Source organism: Argiope bruennichi, chromosome 11 (genome assembly GCF_947563725.1).
Source record: "Argiope bruennichi chromosome 11, qqArgBrue1.1, whole genome shotgun sequence".
Lineage (NCBI taxonomy): Eukaryota > Metazoa > Arthropoda > Arachnida > Araneae > Araneidae > Argiope > Argiope bruennichi.
The window spans coordinates 89,494,199-89,501,812 of record NC_079161.1 but is presented as its reverse complement, the minus strand read 5'-3'; positions in this window follow the sequence as shown (position 1 = coordinate 89,501,812).

Below are 7,614 nucleotides of genomic sequence, written 5' to 3'. Positions count from 1 at the left end.
TATAACTGATTTCCTGCCTCATTTTTATTTTTTGTTTATTCGAATCCTTTTGAAGAGTTACGAGCGAAAGTAAAACTTTCCCCCGCCTTCATAACAAATCTTTTTCAGTCTAATATTTTTATTTTGACGGAATGACTCGCTATTCATCGCTTGCTTTTGTTTCATTAATGCATACTTTAATAACTTCAAATATTGATGAGGGGGGAACACATTCGCAGCAGTTGAGATGGAGGAAACCATGTTTTTCCTTAGTGGATACTTATGTTTTCTTTCGTTCTGAAATCTAATGTTTCATACAATTTATCCGCAACAATTAGATCACATAATTTTTTAAAATCCTTTTTTATTATTCAAATGTTGCAATTTATCGTATGCAAATTGTACATGTGATTTATTTGGTAAGCGTTGAACATTTTTGAAGTTACTAAAACATTCTAGAGGTGCTGCTGAAATTCAGAAAAAAACTCTTTAATTTTTTATAATCCGGCAATTTTTCCTCCGTTGCATACGTTAAAACTTGGTTAGCTTTAACCCTTATCAAATTAATTAGTGTGCAGGTTTACTTAATTTAAAACAAAACTAGCGTACTGTAATTTCATGAAATAGATTTGAGAAAAAGCGTTATGCGTCACAGCTTTGTAGTACCTCTCCTGTTGCCGTGGGATAATAAAAGGCGTGCTATTGGCGGCAATTTCCGTCGTTAAGGCGAATTACACATATTGATTAACATTCCGCTTGACATGTGTTATCGTCGATTATAAATGGATGTATAGTAGTAGAAAATACGGATGACGTTATAGTTATTAAGGCTTTATTTTGTGCAACTGCTCCCAAAAGCATTCGAATGTACAAGATGGTAATTATTATAGGTGGCGCTCTTACATGCCATGACGTAACATTTCGCCCGGCGTTGAAATATGCAAGATTGCAAAACACATGTAATTATGCATTTAGCTTGTTGTTGTTGTCTTGTCCAGTAGTGCAATAGAATTAGATCTGTCCAAAAGTGTCTAAAACGGCTTTGGCCATATCAATAACCTCAGTAGACTAGAGTAGAGTAGAGGAGTTAATGCGGTGAATCGAGATGGAAGAGGGGGGTTGCCAGAGCCTCCGGGGAGGTCTACATTTGCTTAAACCAAATAAATGAACATCAACATTGAAAAATATATACAAATTGTATACTAAACATCATATAACTGCAATAAGTAAGTATTGTAAAGTCTCGATCCAAAAACAGGTAGCGATATGATCAAATTTTTTTATTTACAGCTTTATTACATAAAAACAACTCTTTCTAATCTAGGTTAAATGAATGATGCTATTTACAACACGAAAATTACACAAGAATAGTTCCTCGAACCATTTCGAAGGAAACAACTTTACAAGAACAGCTAACAGGCTGTTGGCGTCTTAGGCTACTCCGGGGGTAGCTCTCGGAATCCACCGAATTTTCTTCGGGTGGAATTCTACGCAGAAGTCCGATTCACACGAAGCTTCTCCTCCTTGGTTCACACGAAGCTCCTCTCCTTGGTTCACACGAAGCTTCTCTCCTTGGTTCACACGAAGTTTCTCTCCGTCTTCTTCCGAAAAATCTCACCTTTTATTTTCCTCTCAGACTCCCTGTTACCCAATCACCGTTCAGAACAACCTGAATCGTCTCTGGTCGCCCGTGGGAAAATGTCCATTGATGATTCACCCTCCACCATGGGAAAATGCAGGACATCTGGAGTGTTTGACACTGTCGCCTTTCGAAGACACGATTTAGTTGCCTGGGAAACGCACGTGTGGTTCCTTATCTGGATTAGCACTAAATGGCCAGATGACCGTACTTAAAAGGAGGGTCTTCCATTTGGCAATCTGGAGGCACTTAACACTGTGGGAGTTTCGTTGATGAAGAATGGCCCGGAATGTACATTATCGAGTGTGGGAAAGAGGAATGTCACAGTGGTCACCCAGGAAGAAGCTGATTCATTACAACTCTCCCCCCCTTTGAAAGGGGACTTTTGTCCAGTCTTGGACGAAAGTCACTACTGGGTCGTGGAACTAACTATCCCTTCTTAGAGGCAATTATACAATACAAATACATTTTAAAAAACAATTTACATTAAAACACTATTTACACATTAAAATACCGTTTACACATTAAAATTTATCACTAGATTTTCCTTTTTTTAAAGGTTACAGCGGCTCAAACCATCAGCATTCTGGTGCTTACTGCCCGGTTTATGTGTGACAGTATAGTTGTATGGTTGTAAAGCCAATGACCATCTCATCAATCTAGGGTTGTTACCCGCATTGGTTTTTAGCCAAACTAACGGATTGTGGTCCGTGACAATAGTGAAGTGCTGGCCATCCAAGTAAAATTTAAGCTTCTTTATGGCGTATACTATACTAGCACACTCTTTTTCAGTAGTGCTATATTTCTTTTCCGCGTCTGAAAATTTCTTATTTAGATATAAAATAGGATGTTCCTTGCCTTCGGAATCTAATTGAGACATTACAACTCCCATCCCTACATCCGACGCATCAGTTTGGACTATAAATTTTTTTGTATAATCAGGGGCATGCAAGACGGGTTTTTTTGTCAAACTCATTTTTAATTCTTGGAATGCTTGTTCGCATTCGGGCGTCCATCTAATCTGCTCTTTCGTCATCCTACCTTTCAATGCGTTGGTTAAAGGTGCGGCTATGACAGAAAATTTTTCCACATAGTGTGCGTAATAACCCGCTAGCCCAAGGAAAGCTCGTATCTGAGTTTTTGTTTTGGGGGTAGGAAAATCTATCACTGCTTTGATTTTTGCTTCGGCTGGTGTTCGAACGCCATCTCCTACCATATGTCCTAAATATTTCGTCCGGCTCTGTGCTAGCTGACATTTTGATGGTTTCACGGTTAGATTTGCCGCTCCTATTCTTTTAAGAACCTCGTCAACATGTTTCAAGTGTTCTTCCCATGTTTCGGAATAGATCGCAATATCGTCTAAGTAAGGTACTGCATACTTCTCACAATTCCCTAATATCTCAGCCATCATCTTACTAAAAAAATATGGCGCATTCACCAATCCAAATGGCATTCTTAGAGGGAGATACGTCCCGAAATTAGTTACGAACGCTGCTAACCGACTTGCGTTCTTCGTCATTGGAATTTGCCAGTAGCCCTTCGCTAGATCTAGTACCGTAATAAATTTTGCGGCGGAAACTCTTTCTACTCGCTCTTCTAAATTGGGCAAGGGGAAGTACTCAGTTTTAATTACACTATTTAATTTTCGGTAATCAATACAAGGTCTTGGGGCCTTTCCCGGTGCCTCTACTAACAGCATTGGTGATGTATAGTCTGATTGTCCCATTTCAATTATTTTCAGATCTAACATCTGCTTTATTTCCGATTTCAAAATTTCGGCTTGGCGTTGTGATGTGCGATATGGCTTCGACCGAACCGGCTGATTACTGATCAGTTCTATATCGTGCTCAACTAGATGGGTTTTTCCCGGCTTATTTGAAAAAACTGTTTTATGTTTATGTAACAACTCTTTGAGTTCCCCAATCTGCTCCGTCGTTAACCTCTCTTCTAAGTTGCTACTTCGAGATATTTCCTCGAAATCGTACACGTTTACGTCTCCCGTCGGGTATGCGATCTCTAAATCATTTTCCGTCTCCACATTCACTTTTTCCTCGTGGAACACTAGATTCACCTCCGCCAATCTTTTATGGTAAGGTTTCAACAGATTAACGTGAAAAATTTGGGGCTTGGCCTCCTTTCCTGTCATTTTCACTATATAGTTCGTTTCCGACAATTGAGATTGAATTTCGCCTGGCCCTATCCACTGTACTGATAGTTTATTCGGCATAGATGCTGCGAGCACCAACACTTGATCACCGGATTTATATTGGCGATGGATAGCATTTTTGTCATACCATAATTTTCTCTTATCTCGCGTCTCCAACATCCTGGTTACTGCTATATCCTGACAACGTCTCATGCGGTTTATTAAGTCGTACATGTATTTGGCTACCGCCGTTTCGTTTTCTTTCGGTGCTACCCAGTGCTCGTATAACAGCACTTCTGGAGTCCTTAGGTTTTTTCCGTGAACCAACTCAGCGGGGCTAAATCCTGTGCTCTCGTGAGTAACCGTTCTCAAAGCTAACAGAGTTGCGGGAAGATTTTTCTCCCAATCCTTTCCGGACTCTAAACATAGTACCTTTAGAAGTCGCTTAATGGTTTTGTGGAAACGCTCTACCGGGTTTGTCTGGGGATGCCGCACAGATGAATGAGTGACTTTTATTCCGAACTTATCAAAAAATTCTGTGGTTAAATAGCTAGTGAACGACGTACCCCAATCACACTGTATCTCACGGGGGAACCCCATTCTACTAAAAACGTTTAACATAGCATTTATCACTGTGATTGACGTAAGGTCTTCTATAGGGATTGCATCCGGATATTTTGAAGACATACACATCGCCGTTAACAAATATCGATTGTTTTTCTCACTAATGGGTAATGGTCCTACGCAATCAATATTTAATTTGCTAAAAATTTCCGATATAACGGGAACTAATTTGAGGGGCCTTTGTCTTCTCCCTTGGTTTACCGATTCGTTGACAAGGATCACACGAGCGAACGTAATTCTCGATATCCTTTACACAATTTGGCCAAAAATAATATTTTAGGGCCCTATCTTTCGTTTTAGTTACCCCCAGATGTGCCGACGTCGACTCGTGGCACATCTCTAATATTGCCGGTCTGAATTTTTTCGGCACAATTAATTGAGATCTCGGGTTTCCTAAATGATCTTTTGTTACCCTAAAAACAATCCCTTTTCCTTTTTAAATCCCTCATGTCCTTTGTTAACGCGTTCCCTACATTCTTCCAAGGTTCCGCAGTCCATTTGAGCCTTTGAAAATTCTTCTTGAGTTATCTTGAACGGAGTGAATAAATCTTCAGCTCCTTCCCCTATCTCAATGGGTGGTAACGATTCTTCTCTCAGTTGCATTTCAGGTTCTATCTCATTCTTCCCTCCTGTCCCGCTTTCTATTCTCCTTGCCTTTCCATCCCCTTTCGCGTTTTCCCCCTTCATTTGTGAACGAGTAGTGACAGCATTCACAGTGGCAATACTGATACGTTTGTTAAGTAACTCGGCCGTGGCGTTACTAAGAAGGTAAATTCCTTGATCGAGAGATGAATCAACAATAGCGGCCTTTGTGACGACCTCCCCGAACTCTGGGCTATTGAGCCTTACACGTGCCAGAGGCAAACACCTCAAATCTAAGTCCAATGGTTGTTTCACCCAAATTACCTCACCGGTAAAATCTGCATTACTGACGTAATTTCGTGTAACGATATCTACGCTGGCGCCTGAATCCCGGAGAATTTTAATTTCCGATCCGTTAACGGATCCTTCACTTATATAGGGAGCAAATAATTCATTTTCGTGCGCGCTTCCTACGTGATTTATCTGCTCTGTTGGTTGATTCTTTTTTAATTGAGGGCAGTTTGGCCTTAAATGCGTCGTAGACAGACATTCATAACATTGTAATTGTTTCCGCTGATCAAAATTGTCTCCCCTCCAATTCCTTTGTGGGGCTAAATTCCTCCACGATTTATTTTCATTGGGTTTAGCGTTTGCCATTCTTTCCGTCGCTTTATACTTCTCTTCTTTCTTAGGCGAAAACGGTCTGTTTCTCTCAACCATTTTTCTTTCGGGGAATTTTACAAAGTTGGATTTCGTCCGCACCGATTCGTAGTGGTCCAGTTTCTCGGCTAGAACAAAAGGATCCACGAACTCCGACCATACGTCTAGAAAATGGTCTCTTATCTGGCTCGGGACGCGTTTTTTTATCTGGTCGGTGATTAGCAATTTCTTTAGCCCGGTAAAATCCGTTACACCCGATCCCGAAAGCCAACCATCTAAGAAATGTTCCATATCAAAAATTAATTCCTTCCACAATGCGTTCGGTTTTTTCTGATGGCTCACGAAACGCTGCCTATATGTCTCAGTTTTTATCTTAAATCGTTCCAGCAAAACTTGTTTAATATGCTCGTAATCCTGAGCTTTGTCTTCCGGTTCTTTCGCTATGATGTGAGCCAAATCTAACGGCAATAATGACAGTAGTTGAGAGACCCATTCAGCCTCGTCAATCTCGGCGGTTTTTAATTGCCTCTCTAGTAATGTCAGATAAATTGACATATCAGTTTGGTTACTATCAAACTTAGGCATTAAATGCTTAATATCTCTTCGCGGTCTAGAATTTTCATTTCGGCTTGAATGTGAGCTATTAATTTCCGAGAAATTAGATATTCTTAAACGCTCCAACTCAAATTCCCGTTCGCGCTGCCTTTCAGCTTGTAATTCTGCCTCTACGCGCTCTTTCTCTGTTTTTCGTTCTTCCACTATAACTTCATATCTATCTTTTACGAAGTCTAAGTCAATATCTGGGAACTCTTTAATTTTCCTGATCAGATCTACTACTTTATTTGAAGGGTCAGTCTCGATCCCTAATTCTTCCGTCAGGGAAAATAAATCTATTTTCAACGCTCTGTTTAAGAAAGCCATTTCTTAATTTAATTCTACTTACAAACTGATTAGCTATCTTACTCTCAAAAAAAAAAAATTTAAGCTACACAAAACTCAACTGATTTTAAACACAAGGAACTCCTTTATGTATCAACACTACACATAAAACACAGTTGATTTATACAATACACAAAATAAATTCTATTAAATATTTCACCAGTTTTGAATAATTTACTGAAATCAGCAGATTTCTATTCAACTAATTACTGCAAACTGTCACACAATTTTTCATCTAATACACATTCGATAAAAGTCAAAGTTATCATTCATCGAATGCACTTGGTTCAGCCACTGAAACCTGTGGTTACATTTAGCATTTACAAGTTAATTAGCATCTACAATTTAACATTACTTCTATATTATTAACAGAACTTGTACATCAAAATTTTAATCTTTACAATTAGTCCCAACTAATTAAAAATTTCTTTACTGAATTGCTTTAATAGCCAATTCTAAAATGCTACACTGAAATTTCAAATTTTACTTCAGTGACCGACAGTTACTTTTATAATAAATTTACTGCCTCTAGAGAAAGGAAAGTTAGGAAGCACTCACCGGTGTGCAGGAGACTCGGAACACTTCGTCGGTTGGTTGATACCAGGTTGGAGGTAGAGGGAATTCCAATCGAAGTTGAGTCCACTCGTCGAACTTGCAGCTGGAGAATTCCTTTCTAACTTGGGTCAGTACGCTCTTGCAGCTCAGCGATTCTTCCTCGCTTTGAGTTCCACTCGTCGATCTTGAAGTTGGCAATTACCACGCAACTTTTTTTAAAAGTAACTTTAACCTAGATATTGTAAGTTTTCTCAGACTAGAAATCTCTGAGTCTGAAACGCAAGTCCAGTTAGCTAATGATAGCTTACCGCACAAAGTTCTATCAACACCGCTGCCACCAAATATTAAAGCTGTAAAGTCTCGATCCAAAAACAGGTAGCGATATGATCAAATTTTTTTATTTACAGCTTTATTACATAAAAACAACTCTTTCTAATCTAGGTTAAATGAATGATGCTATTTACAACACGAAAATTACACAAGAATAGTT